The sequence below is a fragment of the Tenrec ecaudatus genome, unplaced genomic scaffold, assembly GCF_050624435.1.
Source record: "Tenrec ecaudatus isolate mTenEca1 unplaced genomic scaffold, mTenEca1.hap1 Scaffold_93, whole genome shotgun sequence".
NCBI lineage: Eukaryota > Metazoa > Chordata > Mammalia > Afrosoricida > Tenrecidae > Tenrec > Tenrec ecaudatus.
Window position 1 is genome coordinate 542,980 of NW_027459702.1, and position 18,758 is coordinate 561,737.

Below are 18,758 nucleotides of genomic sequence, written 5' to 3' on the forward strand. Positions count from 1 at the left end.
ACTTTGCACTGTACCAAGTATTGTGTCGTTTTCTAAGGACTGGTCTCCTGAAAACATGCCCAAAACTTGTGAGACAAGTCTTGCCATACTCATCTCTAAGGATCAGTCTGGCTGTGATCTTCCGAGACAGATTTGTTTGTTCAGTTAGCAGTCCATGGTACTTTCGGTGTTCTTTGCCAACATGCTAATTCAAAGGCATCTATTCTTTGGTCTTTATTAATTGTTGTCCAACTTTCATATGCTTATGAGGCAATGGAAAATCCCATGGCTAAGGTCAATGGAAAATCCCATGGCATTGCTCAGTCCTCAAAGTGTGACATCCTTGCTCTTCATCACTTTAAAGTAGAATTTCAGAAATCCAAAATATGTTTAGTGAAAGAAATTTGTCACAAAATAATAAATACTGTGTGGATCTATTTAAAGTACAAATAATGAACAGCACTAAACTAGTGTTTTAGGGATGCATTCTTGGGTGATAATGTAAAATTTTCAGAATGGAACAAAATGATAAGTCTCCATTTTGGGGCTGAGGATGTGTTACTCCTTGACCAGGCTGTTTCTTAATAATGTCATTAACCTGTACATCTTTGTTTTGCCTACCTTTCTGTAATTATACATAAATAAGATTCTGAGGAGATTGCAACTAATGTCACAAAACAAAATATATATAAATTATTGTATAAAACATGAGTTTTCTCTGTAAACTTTCACCCTAACCATAATAGACTTTAAAAAATAACAAATGCCTTTTATTATTATTTCCTTCCCCCAGCCCTTTGGCAACTCTTAATCTACTTTTTTACATTTATAGAATTCCGATGACTGACTTTCCTACAAATGCAGTCGTAAAATAATGTGACCTCTTGCGCCACTTTACATGTGATAAAGGTTTACCCTTGTCAGATACAACTTAGAACTGAATTCCAAAGTAAGCCTCACTATCTTCTATTGTGTGCACTCCTCATTTTGCTTGTCCTTCCTTCTCTTTGGGGACATTTGCATTGTCTGCTCAAGCATGTTGTTCGATTCTTATAAAAAGAGTCCGTGCAGTATTTAAAGCGACCATAACTGAATCATGTGTTTTTCGTAGTGTTGTTTCTGGTTGAATGGTTTTTTTAGATCTGTGCTTAGGTCTACTGGTTTGTAAGCTATGTGATAACAAGAATTTTGTCTGTTTTGGTTGAATGCTCCATCCTAAGTGCACAGACAGTTCCTGACTCGTAGAAGACAACCATTAATGTTCGCTATATAAATACAGGAATGCCACACTCATGATCTACATGGGCGTATGTGCTGTTTGAAGTCACGATTACACAATGTTGGCAAGCTTGTTTTCTTTGTCACTTGGTAAAAAGACCATTTTTCTGTTTTCAGATAGAATGGTTCAATTGTTATAAGAAGTCCCTTGCTACTTACATGAGGTCATTGGGAGGAAATGAATGTTTGGACATAACACAGGATATGAAGCCTCCCCAAAGCTTATATATTGAAGTAAGTTTTACCTCTTGAGAATGGATTTTATTGAATGTGTGGATTATGCTCCTATTATGTAAGAAGGAGATATGAATATAGTTTTGTTAGGTGCCACCAAGTCCTATTCATAGTAACTAGATGTACAACAGAATGAAACACTGCCTTGCCCCGCACCCTCTTCTCAAACATTGCTGTTTGAGCCCATTATTGCAGTCATGGTGTCAATGTGTACCACTGAGAGGCTTCCTCTTTTTGACCATCCAGGGACTTGCCATCCAGATGACATATACACGGAGTCGGCCTCTTTAAGGGGCACTCCCGCTGTAGCTCTTCCAGCATAGCTTTGTTTGCTCTTCTGGCTGTTGATGTTTTGTCAGTGCTTTTCTGCGATATCATAATTCATAGTTATCAATTCACCTCTGTCTTATTCATTGTTCACCTTTCATATACATATTAGGTGATTAAAAAATAGCATGGCTGGGGTCAGATAAACCGAGGACTAGTTTTCATAGTTTTACTGAGATAAAAGGACCCCTGGTGGTACAGTGGTTACACATTGGGTTGCGATCAGCATGGTCCGCAGTTCAAAACCCACAAAAACTCTGTCCCTTGACTCCACCCCTTGAGGGATAAGATGGGGTTCCTGCCAGGTCTAGAGGCCAGGTGTGTGGATTTCTCACCCAATGGGGGGGGGTTAAATTAAACCTCTCAAGTCTACTTTGAGATTGGTGCGGGAAGTGCTAGGCTTCTCTTTCCCCCTTGCCCCCTAATTGTGTTGTTTTGCTAACACATTTCCTGCTTGGGGGTGGCAAGGTGAGGAATGTTGAGCAAGGGCTGGTGGAACTGTAGAACAAAGCAAAAGTTAAGCTTGGCTAGTGACTGTCTGCACCAAGCTGACTCTGCAAAGCTGTTCTTCACCAGGGGACAGCAAGCCAAGAGGCTTGGTCAGCTGGGTTAGCTCTGGGACCAGAAAAAAATGGCTATGCCAGGCAGGAGGGACGCTTCCCCAGCGTGTGGACAGCCTATAACAAAGAGGGGAATCTGTTAGTAGTTGCTACTGCTCTCTCAGTTTAAGAAGCTTGGATGTACTTCATATTGAGATTCTCTTCCATGAAGTTTAGGATATCGCTCCTAGTGGACCTTCTCTATAATTGCTGAGAGTTGTCCGAGTTTGTTGTCTGACAGTCATTTTGCTGACTCTGCTGCTCTTTAACACTTTAAAGAAGTCTTTTGCAGCATTTATCTCATGGCTTGATTTCTTCACTAATTCCATGAATGTTGATTATGCATTGAAATAAATGAAATCCGTGTCAATTTATTTTTTTCTCTTTTTATCATTGTGTTTATTGGCCCGAGCATGAGGCTTTTTTTTTCCATCGAGCCATAATCCCTACAGAAAGCTTTAGTCTCAGTTCTTCATTAATGTGTTGAATCCTCTTAGCTTTCCATAAGCAAAGTTGTATCATATGCATATCACAAGGTCTCTGCTTTTACACTGGACATTTTAATACTTTCATATTGAAAGTTACTACCACTAAGGAAGTACTTACCAAGGAGCTTCAAATGTTTCTGGGACTTTTTTCAGTTTTTAAATTCCATATTTGCACACACTTGAAGTCCCTGTCATATAGTTGTCATTTTGTTACTTGTTAAGTGGGTTATCCTCTCTTTGCTCCTCATTTCTTCCAGTAGTACCACGTACTTTGGCGCTTAGTTAATTTTTGGATTTTGAACCATCTTTATTATCCTCTTTTGTATACTTTTGAATATTGAATAAAGTAGACCAAAGAAAAATGTTTGCATTCAACTTAGGTGTTGGCTAAATATGTTAGGTAGCCAGAATAGGGGCCATAAAGGGGGAGTGTTAGTCTGGGTAGACAAGAGAAACAAATTCATAGAAACTCATGTTTATAAGAAAGAGGTTTATATAGAAGAACAACTGAATATTGCGAAAACGTCCCAGCCCAGTCCAGGTCAAGTCCGTGAGCCCAATATTAGCCCATATGTCTGATACCAATCTGTAAAGGCCTCGTCAGACTCACGAAACATGCAATGACTCCGATTGCAGGACGATCTTGAACCAGCGAGTAGAAAGTTTTTGGATCCAGTAGCATTGTAAACATCTCAGCGCTGGCAGGGTTCTTCTCTATGTAGCTTCTCTGGCTCCAGAGGTCTGTTGCATCAGGGTAGGTCCGTGTGGCTTTCCCAGCTACCAGGACGTAGTGCCATGTGTCTTGCCAGTAGAGCATCTCCAAGGAAGTGAGCTGAGAGAGAGAAGCGTCTCCTGTTTAAGGAGGAAATACTGGAGTTCCCAGAATTCTCAGGCGAAGGCAATGCCCACACAGAGGCCTCACTGGCTATCCTGATTGACCAACTAGACTCCACCACTTCACTCTTAATCCTCTCAAGTCCCAAATTGACATCAGATTACATAAGCACCACAAGGGGGTTGTCTCCGCAGTAACTGCATAAGGCTAAAGCAAAAGGATTGGAAGAAATCAGGCATCCATTAAATTTTAGAACAATCAAACTGAGCATGCTCAGACAAGAGCTCCCTCCGCCCCGAGGGGAGGTCCACCAGGGCACACAGATTAGGCTCAGTTACATTACCTCACACAGGTGGGCCTAAACTCAAGCCAGTGGAACCAACCAATACCTTCAACCATGCTTCCCCCAGCCGTTGTGGAGAGGAGGGAATAAAGACCCTGCCTTGACTTCCTTCCATTCCAGCATTCTCCACAAGTGGGGGGTGGGAGCCCTTTTGGCCCCTGGGATTTCCTGGTTCCACGTGCTGGGTTATGTGTTCCTGTTCTTTCTATGTGTTTTTTCCCCATTCAGCAGTGAACCCATGTGCAGTTCTGCGGATCCTTGTATGCTTTCTTAAAACAATGTGTATTATTTGAGGCTGTAATACCTGAAACTTCCCTTTTCCCCATAAAATCACTTGGATTACAAACCTGCTTCTGCTGTGTGAATTCTTTCAGGTACCTGAATCCAGGAACCTAACACCTTTTTCTCTATATTGCTTCATCTTGCAATCTACTCTCCTTGTATTTCAATCTAAAGGAATGTCTCAACATTCCCTCAGGTTTTATTTGTTTTCTTGAATTTTATCCTCATTTATAAAGGAAAGTTTTGCTGGCTATAGGAATCTTGGATGGCTGTTCATTTCTTTCATTATTTTAAATATGTGACTCTATTACCTCCTGGTTTCCAGGGTTTCTATATATGTAAATTGGTACTTCATTTTATTTGATATTGTCAAGATTTTATCTTTTTTTTAAAGAGTTTGATGATAAGATATTTTGGTGTGGATCTCTCAGGCTTTCTTCTGATTTGGAAATTCTTAAGTGTCATTGATATGTACATTCTTGTCCTTTGTCAAGTTTTGGTAATGTTCTGCTGTTGTCTATTAAGTTTTATTTAGTTACCCTTTGCCCTCTTCTGGGACTTCCATAATATTTGCATTGATTTGCTTGATGGTGTTCCTTGGGATCATGTTTCTTTACTTTTGTTCCTCAGACTCAATAAGCTGTTCTGTTCTTCTGCCAACTCAAATATCCTGTTGAGTTATCCAGTAACGTTGTTTCTCTTATTTGTTAGTGCTAGTAATTGGATTGGCTTCTTTAAATGTAGGAAGACATATCAGAGGGCCGTATTTGACTTTCCCTGGCTTCACTGTTTCCATGAGGCAGAGTTCAGACATGCCTCCATCCTTCATCCTTCAATATCTATTCTGACACCACCCACTCCTCCCTCACACACTGCCTTTCTGTCGGGTTCAATTATCGGTCCCAGTTAGCCTCACAGAACTCACAGACAATATTCACAATTTAGTGGGCTTATTAAGGAAGGTAACTAGTTACCACAAGTCAGCATCAGGAAACAGTAAGTGTACCTCTCCTGTCATCCAGCAGTCATGTCAGTCTTTAGTCCTTAGCCTCTCAGTCACATAGTCCCTTTGCCTCTTTGGGCCAGAAAGGCAGCCCACTGCTCTGCCTCAAAGTATCATAGTCTCAGTATTGCTCCTCTGTTTTATGTCATGGGCGCCTTGCCTCAGCTCTGGTCTTGGCCTAGTCCCTCTGTTCTGTCCCATGGTCTCTGTGATGCAGCCTTTGATGCCTCCATCTCAGTCTCTACCACTTCAGACAAAGATCTCAAGTATGTCCCACTAGGGCCTCTTACACCTTGATGGTCCAGCATTTCTCTGTGTTCCTGCTTCTGAGATGGCTTTTCCACATAACCATCCCTCCAAAATGGGATTTTAACCATAGCCATATAGGCTAGAATTGATAATACAATGCATAAGAGATGATGGCTAGATGGGCCTTATTCATTGACTACATCTCTTCATCTCTTTCTTAGGATCCCTGCTGGCATTGTAGGATAGGCATTGATTGGACTGCTAACCATAAGGTTCCAGAACCAAACTCTCTGGTATGGAGTCAATGCTGATTCCTAGGGATCCCCTATGGGTTTCTGAGTAGAAAGCCCAGGCTTTCTCCTACTGGTACTGGTAGTTTTGAACTGTCGACCATGCAGATTGCAACCCAGTGATTAACTGCTGTACCACCAGGGTTCTGAGGTTCTTACGGTTCAAATTTACCAACTGTTGCTCAGGGGAAAGATGAGACTCTTAGTTTCTGTAAGGATTTACAGCCTTGGAAAACCAATATAGGGTCATTGTGAGTTAGAATCAACTAGAGGGCGGTGATAGAATCTCTTTATAGATATTTTAATTTATGTATATATATATATTGCTAACCCAGTTTTCTTTTGTTCTTTGGGCCTGTTTTTTTTCCTAATTGTTTTATTAGGGGCTCATAGAACTCTTATCACAATCCATATATATACGTACATCAATTGTATAAAGCACATCTGTACATTCTTTGCCCTAATCATTTTTTTTACATTTTATTAGGGTCTCATACAATTATTATCACAATCCACACATATACATACATCAATTGTGTAAAGCACATTCCTACATTCTTTGCCCTAATCATTTTGAAAGCATTTGCTCTCCACTTAAGCCCTTTGCATTAGGTCCTCTTTTTTTCCCCCCTCCCTCCCTTGCCCCCCCTCCCTCATGAGCCCTTGATAATTTATAGATTGTTATTTTGTCATATCTTTCCCTATCCGGAGTCTCCCTTACCCCCCGCCCCCCCACCCTTCTCTGCCGTCCGTCTCCCAGAGAGGAGGTCACATGTGGATCCTTGTAATCAGTTCCCCCTTTCCAACCCACTCACCCTCCACTCTCCCAGCATTGCCCCTCATACCATTGGTCCTGAAGTTATCATCCACCCTGGATTCCCTGTGCTTTCAGCTTCCATATGCACCAGTGTAGAATTAGGATCATGGTAGTTGGGGGGAGGAAGCATCCCGGATCCGGGGGAAAGCTGTGTTCTTTTTTTTTTTTCTTTCTTTTTTTACATTTCATTAGTGGCTCATACAACTCTTATCACAATCCACGCATATACATACATCAATTGTATAAAGCACATCCCTACATTCTTTGCCCTAATCACTCTCAAAGCATTTGCTCTTCACTTTACCTTTGCATCAGGTCCTCTTTTTTTTCTCCCCTCCCTCATGTGCCCTTGGTAATTTATACATTGTTATTTTGTCATATCTTTCCCTATCCGGAGTCTCCCTTACCCCCCCCACCCTTCTCTGCCGTCTGTCTCCCAGAGAGGAGGTCACATGTGGATCCTTGTAATCAGTTCCCCCTTTCCAACCCACTCACCCTCCACTCTCCCAGCATTGCCCCTCATACCAATGGTCCTGAAGTTATCATCCACCCTGGATTCCCTGTGCCTCCAGCTCCCATATGCACCAGTGTACAACCTCTGCCCTATCCAGTCCTGCAAGGTAGAATTCGGATCATGGTAGTTGGGGGAGGAAGCATCCAGGATCTGGGAGAAAGCTGTGTTCTTCATCGGTACTGCATCGCACCCTGACTGACCCATCTCCTCTCCTAAACCCCTCTATGAGGGGGTCTCCAGTGGCCGACAAATGGGCTTTGAGTCTCCACGCTGCACTTACCCCTTCATTCACTATGGTGTGTGTGTGTGTGTGTGTGTGTGTGTGTGTGTGTGTGTTTGTGTGTGTGTAAAATTAAAAACTTTTATACAATAGCCTATACTCCAGGATAAAGTGTAGCTATCTGCTTTATACTCCTCCTGGATCATTGCAGTATCCCCACTTTGGGAAACACTGCTATAGAGGGACAGGAGTATGGAAATACTTATAGTGCCCTCTCTGCAACAAACTTTGATTCACAGTTTTAAGGTAATAGTGATGTGTGAGCTGAACTATATTAAGCTTATATTTTATAGGTCAAAAATGATTGGATGTTGGCACTTTAATTTCAAGCATCTTAATGTAATCTAACATTCCATCTTCCATAAATTTTGTTTTATTTTTAAAATACTAAATGAAAATTAATTGATTGCTAAGTTACTGTGTAAGCAAAATGAAAGAGCATGAAACTGAATCTTTTAAATGTATTTTTAAGTATTCCTGAGAAACAAGAGATTGGAAGACTTGATTTCCTTTGAAAAACAGTTTGTTCACTCCCTCAATGCATGAATATCTCCTTTTATTAAATTGGAACTCTATGATGCTCACTCTCCCGACACAACGTCTGGAGCCAAAGTGGGTGAACAAGTAAATATGGTGAAGAAAGCTGATGGTGCCCGGCTATCAAAAGAGATAGTGACTGGGGTCTTAAATGCTTGAAGATAAACAAGCGGCCATCTAGCTCAGAAGCAACAAAGTCCACATGGAAGAACACACCAGCCTGTGTGATCGAGTGGTCCCGAAGGGATCAGTTACCAGGCATCAAAGAACAAAAAATCATATCATTGACTGCACACCTCCATGATAGGATCGCTGAAGACAAATGGGTATAAGCAAATGTGGTGAAGAAAGCTGATGGTGCCTGGCTATCAAAAGAGATAGTGTCTGGGGTCTTAAAGGCTTGAAGGTGAAAAAGCGGCCATCTAGCTCAGAAGCAAAAAAGCCCACATGGAAGAAGCACACCGGCCAGTGCGATCGCGAGGTGCCAAGGGACCAGGTATAAGGCATCATGCAAAAAAAAAAAGATATGTGTGTATGTATGTGTACATGTGTGTATATGTATATATGTATATGTATATATGTATATATATACCATATTAAATGAAGGGGGAAGTGCAGAGTGGAGACCCAAGGCCCAAGTGTCGGCCAATGGAGATCCCCTCATAGAGGGGTTTAGGAGAGGAGATGGGTTAATTAGGGTGCGAGGTAGTACCGATGAAGAACACAACTTTCCTCCAGATCCTGGATGCTTCCTCCCCCCAACTACCATGATACGAATTCTACCTTGCAGGGCTGGATAAGGCAGAGGCTGTACACTGGTACATATGAGGGCTGGAGGTACAGGGAATCCAAGGTGGATGATACCTTCAGGACCAAGGGTGTGAGGGATGATGCTGGGAGAGTGGAGGGTGAGTGGGTTGGAAAGGGGGTACTGATTACAAGGATCCACATGTGACCTCTTCCCTGGGAGAGGGACAGCAGAGAAGGGGGGTAAGGGAGACTCCGGATAGGGCAAGATATGACAAAATAACGATGTATAAATTTCCAAGTGCACACGAGGGAGGGGGGAAAGGGGAGGGAGGGGGAAAAAATAAAAAAGAGGACCTGATGCAAGGGGCTTAAGTGGAGAGCAAATGCCTTGAGAATGATTGGGGCAGGGAATGTATGGATGTGCTTTATACAATTGATGTATGTATATGTATGGATTGTGATAAGAGTTGTATGAGTCCCTAATAAAATGTAAAAAAGGAAAAGAGAAAAATATGATTAGGGCAAAGACTGTACAGATGTGCTTTATACAATTGATGTATGTATATGTATGAACTGTGATAAGAATTGTATGAGCCCCAGTAAATTGTTAAAAAGAAAAACAGTTTGTTTTTAGATGTATGTTCTTTTATCCTGATGGATTATGGGAAGGATCTGGTCAATCTAGTTGAGGTAAAATGCTCTTTTCTTTCTTGTTTGCCACTGTTATGTCCCTCATTTTTATTCCTTCTGATTAATATAGTGCATTGTTTGAGAGGAAAACGTCCAACTATGTAGTCTCCTTTTATCTAAATCCCTGGTTTCCTTATTGGTAATACCATCCATGTATACATTTGCAAAGCTTATTTTTCCCTTCCCGGTGACGTAGGAAATTGAGATCTTTAGGTTTAGGACCACAGTAAATATCTGGGAATAGTAAGGGTCCTAAGTACACAGAGGAGGAAACAGACACATAAAATACAGTACTTTTACTGTTCGGGCATTTATATAATCCCACTTCATGTTATGATCACTGCATATTTTAAAAGGTAATTTGGATAAAATATCTGATTTTCTTTTCAGGTACGGTGTCTAAGAGACTACGGAGAATTTGAAGTTGATGATGGTACCTCTGTGATACTAAGAAAAAACAGCCAGGTATTTATTATCTTAAGAATGTATACTTTGAACTTCAATAAAAGTATTGAATGAAGAAAATGTTCGAATCAATAGTAAAATAATTACCTTGTGATGACAATTTATAGCACAGGCATTATGTTTAATATGGATCACCTTGTTTTGTACTTTTTGTAAATGTTAAGACTTACAGATATTGAATATACAATGGACTGCAAAAAGTGGGAAAATTCCATTCTGTGATTCCATTTATCTACCATGTGTTCTAAGCAATGTACTAGTAAAATTTTTATCTATTAATTACAAACAGATATAATTTTTATGAGTATATTACTTTGGCTTTGTTTGTTGTTTTTTCATTCTCTTTTGTTTTGTTTTTTCTATAGCACCTATATCTTTAGTGACTTCTTTAAGCATTAAAGAGGGCCACATCCTAAGAACTCATAGTTCTTAGATTGGGGCTAGATTTAAATGGGAGCACAAAATCCATTCACATATCTGTGGTTTATATATGTCTCTGGTTCACTTTAGAAACAACATTATCATTTTATGATAACGAAAACTTTTCAAACCATCTTCCTGGGACATAAGGTAACGATAGTGTTATTCATTTAGCTAATGATACAGAATTTAAAACACGGTTGAGAAAAGCATATAGAAGTATAGGCTGGTTTCAGACATCAATTCATGCTCGAATTGTTGACTTATATAGATTAAATTCAAGTTTCTGAACAATTTATTAAAAAATCTTTTCTGGGGGGACTCATACAGCTCTTATTACAATTCATCCATACATACATTGTGTCAAGCACATTTGTACATTTGTTGCCATATAATTTTCAAAACATTTTCTTTCTACTTGAGCCCTTGGTATCAGCTCCTCATTTTCACCCTCCTTCCCCCACCCTCCCTCACGAACCCTTGATTATTTATAAATTATTATTATTTTGGCATATCTCACACTGTCCAACGTCTCCCTTCACCCACTTTTCTGTTGTCTGTCCCCCATGGAGGAGTTTATATGTAGATCTTTATAATCCCTTGCCCCTTTCTACCCTACCTTCCCTCCACCCTCCCGGTATCGCCACTCTCACTACTAGTCCTCAGAGGGTCATCTGTCCTGGATTGCCTCTGTTTCTAGTTCCTGTCTGTACCAGTGTACATCCTCTGGTCTACCCGTATTTGTAAGGTAGAATTGGGATCATGATAGTGGGAGGGAGGAAGCATTAAAGAACTAGAGGAAAGCTGTATGTTTTATCTTTACTATACTATACCCTGACTGGTTTGTCTCCTCCCCAAGGCCCTTCTGTAAGGGTATGTCCAGTTGCCTATAGATGGGTTTTGTGTCCCCATTTCGCACTCCCACTCATCACAGTGATAGGACTTTTTGTTTTTTGATGCCTGATACCTGATCCCATTGACACCTCGTGATCACACAGGCTGGGCTGGACACTATTTACACAAATAATTAGGGTTGATGTTGGAACAAAACTTTCAACAAAATTCATTCCAAAAGGTAGCAACATGCATACCTGACTAATACATGTCATAACAAAATAAGAAGAGCATTAAAGTAGTAAATATTTGGTATTCCTGGATCACCATTCATTAGGCACCCTGAAGGCCAGAGAGTCAAACCAAAGTCCAATAACTGCCAATTCCATAACTTGGGATAGCAGTCATCATCTTCTCACACTGATGAATTTCAGTCTTAAATCAAAGGGCTCCTGATGAGTTTGAATGAAAGCCCAGTTTACAAACTCCAGTGAATGTAGCTTCCACATGGATTCTTTCTGGTGTGGCCTATGAAAGATATTGTGTGCCTCCAAAGAACAATATTAAGTCCACGAGTCTGTAGCACACACCCTGGATTACCAAGAGCTGGATAGAAAGTAGGTCCAAAAGGTCCAATTAAGTGGGCCTCTACTCAAGTACTCCCTCAACGCAAGAACACTTTGTTCTAGTCACCTGGCATTCTGTGATAACCTTCCCGCCAGAATTGCTGAAGACAAATGGGTGCATAAGCAAATGTAATGAAGAAAGGTGATGGTGTCCAGCAATGCAAAGATATAGCATCTGGGGTCTTACAGGCTTGAAGATGAACAAGTGACTCTCTCTAAGAAGCAACAAAGCCCACATGGAAGAAGCACACCAGCTTGTGTGATAAAGAGGTGTCGAAGGGATCAGGTATCTGGCATCAAAGACCCAGAACAAAAAGCCTTATTGATGTGATTGAGGGGGAGGGTGGACTGGAGACCCCAAACCCATTTGTAGACAGCTGTGAGAGTAGTGGTAACAAGAGGGGGCACTGATCACAATGTAACCCCTCCTTGGGCATGGGCAGTAGAAAAGAGGGTAAAGAGAGACCTCGGACAGTGTAAGACATGAAAAATTAATAACAATTTATGAATTATTAAGAGTTCATGAAGAAGGGAAGAGGGAAAAATGAGGAGCCCATGCCAAGGGCTCAAGTAGAATGAAATTGTTTTGAAAATGATGATGGCAACAATGAACAAATGTGCTAGACACAATGGATGGATGCATAGATTGTGATAAGAGCTGTATGAGCCCCCAAGAAAATGATTTTGATCAGAATTGTGTTCTATCTATAGATTTATTGCTTTCAGTAATATTCACATTTTGATTTTTCTGTAGTTTCCTTTGTACAGGTCTTTTGTTTCTTTGGTTAAGTTTATTCCCAGGTATTCATCTTTTGTATGGATATTATAAATGATATTGTTTTCTCTTTTTTAATTTTTTTCTTGATGTTTTTATTTTGGAGCTCTTCAATAGCATATTAAAATTGATTTCTGCTTATTAATCTTGTATGCCATTACTTTAACAGATTCGTTAGTACTTTCCAACAATCTTTCTGTGGAGTCCTTGGGGCTCTCACTATGTAAAATCATACTATCTGCAAATAGTGACAGCTTGACCTATTTTTTGCCCAATTATATTCCTTTTATTTTAAAATTTTTTTGCTGTCTGTCTGGCTAAGATGTTTATTGTAGTACAATGTTGAATAAGAATATTGATGAGGGACACTCTTATCTACTTCCTGTTTTCATTTTTTCTAAATGATCGTGATCAGGTTTTGAGAATTATGCTCATTTCATAGAATGCGTGTGGGAGTTTGCTGTCAGTTTCTATATTTTGGAATAGTCTGCACAGAATTAGTTATGGCTCTTCCCTGAATACTTGCTAGCATTCTCCTGTGAAGGCAACATACATACTTCTTTAGACTCTTTCTTGGTTGGAAGTCTCTTGGTGACCTCTAATTCTTCTTTTGCTCTACATGTATCTTTTTATTTCATTTGGATCTTTTGTGATGGCACCCTTTTCATCTCAAATTCTAGATATTTGCATCTTTCTTTTCCTTTGTTAAGTTTTCTAGCAGTTTGTCGATTTTGTTAATCTTTTCATAACCAACTTTTTGTCTTGTTGATTTCCCCCCCATTTTTCAGTTCATTTATTTCTGCTTCAATTTTTATTAGTTCTTTCCCTTTATTGTTGAAGGACTTATGTGGTTTCCCTCTTTCTACTTCTTGGAAGTGTTTTATTAGTATTGGTTTTGGATTTCTCTCATATTTCGTGTGTGTATTGATTGCTATAAATTGACTTCAGATAACTGCATTTGTTGTATCCGAGTTTTTGGTATGATGTGTTATAGGTTTGCTTGTTTTAAGGAGTTTCTTAATTTCTCGTTTTTGTTTACTCTAGTGTCCAGTCATTTTGAAATGGTATGTTGTTCAGTCTCCATGTGTTTGTCTTTTTGTTCCTTTTCTTTCTGTTGTAGATTTCCAGTTTTATAACATTGTGATCTGAGAAAATGAATTGTTGAATTCAAAATTCCTTTATTTTTTCCTCCTCAGGAAATAACCTTTATTTCTCCCTTGTATTTGAGGGATATTTTTGTTCAGTATAATATTCTTGGCTGGCTTCCTTCCGCCCCACCCCCCCTTCCACCCGTCACAATTGTATATATGTCATTCCATTGTCTTCTTGCCTGCAGGTCTTTTGCTGAGAAGTCTGAATTTATCCTTATCAACTTTCCTTTGTAGATGACTTTTCCTTTTTCTCTAGCTGCCCTCAGATTCTCTCCTTTTTCTTTATGTCTTGATGTTTTCTCTTTGGTTGTCCATTCTTCTCAGCTTGTTGAATAGTATGTTGAAATTTTCTTCCATGGTTTCTTGTACTATTCTCTGTAGATTTTTTTTTTGGTGGTGTTCTTTTCCCAGCATTTCTTTTCTTTTTTCTTTTCTTAGATGGGTTCTTATGATAGTGTCCTACAGGATTTATTTGGATGCTTCCGGGTTTTTTTGTTGATTGCTTCTCTTGTCTACTGTCGTGAGGGTAATTGTCTTCAAGCTCATTTATTTTATTTTCCTTTTCCATTTTATTCCTCTAGCCTTTTACTATGTTGCCTAATTCAGTTATCTCATTGCTTGTCTTCTAGAATCCTTTGGTTTAAGGATTTTAGTTTCTCAATTTCTTCTGTTTTTCTCATGAACATTCCCCAGATCTCTTGACCTAAGCATCATTCTTCTGAATTCTGTTACTGGTGGTTCACAATCACATCTTCAGACTATTCCATTGGTTTGAGTGCTACTTGGTTGTTCATGTTTGTTTTTCTTGAATTTGGAAGCTTTCTGTGCTTGACTGCTGTTTCTTCAGCATTGTGGTGTGTGAGCTGCTGGTCATACAGAGGTAGAGTTTGTCTAGTGACACAGGTGAGTTCTAATAGGAGCTGGAAAACATACAGTGGTGAAATGTAAAGAAGGGGAAAGGTGCCTAAGTGGGGATAGTGGCTGGGAAAAATAGAATAAAATAAAAGTAATGATAAGAATAAAGTAATGATAGTAATAAGTGACTGTGAATAAGCCAACAGACTTGCAAAAATAATGGGAAAATATTTTCAGAGGGGTAATCACAATAAGGAGCTCTGGTCATATAATGGTTATGTATTGAGTTGTAATCCGAAAGGTCAACATTTTAAAACCACCAGCTGCTCCGCCAAAAAAAGGAGACTGTCTATTCCCATAAACAGTTACAGTCTCAGAAACTCACCGGACAGTTTTACCCTGTCCTATAGGATCACTGTGAGTTGACACTTGCGGGCAGAGAGTTAATCTCAATTAATAGGTTTCATGGAAAGATATTTAACGAGAGAACAGCAAGAAAATAGAAAGATAATTGATAGAAGTACAAGGATCAAAAAAAAAAAAAGACTTGGGTATGGTTGTGGGTACCAGATTCTGCTATTGTGGCAATGTGAATGAATGTGAGCATATCTGTGCACGTAGGAGGTCCTGGAAAGCCCATGCTAGAGTGGGTATGCTGGGATACACAGACCTGTCTCTTCCTGGGAGGAATGTGGATTCTCAGGAGGGTGGAGTCACTCCAGAAGAGGAAGTAGGAGATCAAAAAAGAGAGAGAGAGAGTATTAAAATAGAACAAAAGTACAAAATCCAAAATTATATATAATAAAGCTACCTTGTGGGTGGGGATTCCTGCTCTTTTAGTAGTCTGTGTGTACATGTATGCGGTATCACGGCGCTGGCACACGGGATGGAATGCCTTGTAGAACAAAGCAGGAAAAGAGGAGGAAGATGGGGAAATGGTACAAAGCGTACCTTGGGTACTGAGCATGTGTGTACCAAGCTGCCCAAGTGATCTGCTAGCTATCTGTGTCCCTAGAGGCCAGGGAGGTAGAGGGTTGGCTGGCTGACTGTCTTTTCTCAGGGGCCACGAAGAATCACGATGCTTGTAGAAGCAACTCATGTTGCTGCTCATCCGTAAAGGGGAGTCTGTCAGCAGGCCTTGCTGCTTTCCACTTTGAGAAACTTGGGTCAACTTGGCTTTTAAGTTGAATTTCTTGCTACCAGGAAGTGCAGAATCTCTCTCATAGTGGAAACTCTTTGGTAGTTGCTGAGCACATCTTCCCGGGCTTGTTATATGGTGGCCATCTTACCCCATTTTCTGTCTTTTTCTACTTGAGGTATTATAGTAGTATAGATGTATTTTTATTCTCACAACAACAACCTTACATTATTTATTGTTAAACTTGATTAGGAAGTAAAAAAACAAGGAATAAACCAGATTATTTGCCGATTGAAGTTCAATTCATCAGATGGGGACAAAAATCTTAATTCATGATTTGAGCCTGGGAAAATGCGGCCATGCGTGCCATCCTTCAGGGGGCTCCTTACAGACCCAGCTTGGTTCTTCTCCAATGTCTTCTCTTGGAGTTGTACCTGATTTTATTACCGGTTTTCATTCGAATCCATTGGGGAATGGGCAGATTCTGCTTCTGTTTCTTGGCCAGGAATCTCTTGATCCTGAAAGTCTTATGAGATGACATGGTGAAGTCGGAGCACCACCACACTCGGGGTGGCAGAGAGACGGAGAGGTAGATGTATTTTTTAATATCATTTTACTAGGGGCTCTTACACCTCTTATAGCAATCCATATATCAATTGTATCAAGCACATTTGTACATATGTTGTCACCATTATTTTCAAAACATTTTCTAATTGAGGCCTTGGTATCAGCTCCTGTTTTATTTCCCTCCTTCCCTCCCTCACCCTCATGACTCCTTGTTAAATTATAAATTATTATTATTTTCATATTTTACACTGTCTGCAGTCTCCCTTTACTCTGTTGCTTGTCCCCTGCAGGTGGGGAGTGGCTTATATGTCGATCATTGTGACTGGTTTTCCTTTTCTCCCTTTCCTCTCCCATCTTCCCCTTCCCCTCATGGTATTGCTACTCCCATTACTGTTCCTGAGGGATTTATCTGTCCTGGATTCCGTGTACCAAGAGCTCTGATATGTACTAGGGTACATGTTCCTGTCAAGCCAGATTTGTAAGCTAGAACTGGGGTCAGGATAGTGGGGTGCCAAGGTCAATTAAAGAGCTAGAGTAGTGTGTATTTTGTTGGTGCTAAACTTCACCCTGACTGACTTGACCCTTCTCTGAGGAGATGTCCAATTGTTTACAAATGGGCCTTGGGTCTCCACTCCAAACCCCCCCCCAATTCATATCTATATGATGGTTTGTTTTGGGTCATCTGATACTTGATCCTGTTGACACCTTGTGATCACACAGGTTGTGTGCTTCTTTCATGTGGGTTTTATTGCTTCCCTGCTAGATGGCCGCTTGTTTAACTTCAAGCCTTTAAGACCCCAAACACTGTATCTTTTCATAGCTAGGCACCATCAGCTTTCTTCACCACATTTGCTAATGCACCCATTTGACTTTAGCTATCATGTCAGGAAGGTGAGCATCACAGAATGCCAGGTTATTAGAAGGAAGTGTTCTTGCGTTGCGGGAGGACTTGAATAGAGAACCAATATTCATCTGCAACCTTAATATTAAACATAAATATATGAACATAGACCCATATCCCTATCATTATATAAGTATATTTTTATATATGTGTGTATATTTACACCTCTATAAATGTCTTTTGCCTCCAACAAACGATCCTTGAACTAACTACAAGTTTTCTTTCTTGATGTGTTTTGTTTTGTTCTTTGTCAGTGATTTGTTGTTGTTTTGTTGTCTGGTTGTATACTGTTGCTTTGTTTTCCTCTGTCTTATTTTCGTGCATGTTATTGTCTCCACAGGTCTGTCTAAATAAGACAGGCTGGATGAACTATCTGGAGGAAAAACAATGGACCGACAGTTCCGGGGGGGGCTTGGGATAGGGGAAGTGGGGGGGTAAGGAAGTGGTGTTAACAAACCCAGGGACAAGGGAACAACATGGGACCCAAAATGGTAGTGAGGAGGGAGTGGCAGGCCTGGTAGGGAATGATCAAGGGTAAGGTTACATAAAGAAGAGGTATAGCTGTAACCCAGGTGGGGATGGAGCTTGGTAGTAGGGCAGGAGGAAAGTCAAGGGAGATGGAGGAAAGAGCTAGGAGTCAAAGGGCATTTATAGAGGTCTAGACAAAGACATGTACATGCAAATATATATATGAGGATGGGGAAATAGATCTATGTTTCTGTATTTATAGGTTTAGTTTTAAGGTGGCAGAAGGACCTTGGACCTCTACTCAAGCACTCCCTCAATGCATGAATACTTTCTTTTATTAAGTTGGCACTCTACGATGCTCACCCTCCCTACACAACTGCTGAAGCCAAAGTGCGTGAACAAGTAAATGTAGTGAAGAAAGCTGATGGTGCCCGGCTATCAAACGAGATAGTGTCTGGGGTCTTAAAGGCTTGAAGATAAACAAGCGGCCATCTAACTCAGAAGGCACAAAGCCCACATGGAAGAACACACCAGCCTGTGTGATCGCGTGGTCCTGAAGGGATCAGTTATCAGGTATCAAAGAACAAAAAAATCATATCATTGGGTGCACACCTCCATGATACGATCACCAATGACAAACGGGTGCATAAGCAAATGTGGCGAAGAAAGCTGATGGTACCCGGCCATCAAAAGAGATAGTGTCTGGGGTCTTAAAGGCTTGAAGGTGAACAAGCGGCCATCTAGCTCAGAAGCAATAAAGCCCACATGGAAGAAGCACACCAGCCTGTGCAATCACGAGGTGCCAAAGGCATCATGCAAAAATATATATATATATATATATATATATATATATATATATATATATATATATATATATATATATATATATATATATATATATATATACCGTAGTGAATGAAGGGGGAAGTGCAGAGTGGAGACCCAAAGCCCATTTGTCAACCACTGGAGATCCCCTCATAGAGGGGTTTAGGAGAGGAGATGGGTCAGTCAGGGTGCGATGTAGTACCGATGAAGAACACAGCTTTCCCCCAGATCCTGGATA

The 18,758-nt window shown here is 40.3% G+C and overlaps 1 long non-coding RNA gene across 1 annotated transcript; it reads left to right on the forward strand.

The window, feature by feature from the left end:
- Positions 1–1,374: 1,374 nt before the first annotated feature.
- LOC142436918 (uncharacterized) lies at positions 1,375–9,960 on the forward strand. Its single transcript, XR_012782175.1, has 2 exons — positions 1,375–1,491; positions 9,886–9,960. It is a non-coding gene; the product is annotated as an uncharacterized LOC142436918 (long non-coding RNA).
- Positions 9,961–18,758: the final 8,798 nt, after the last annotated feature.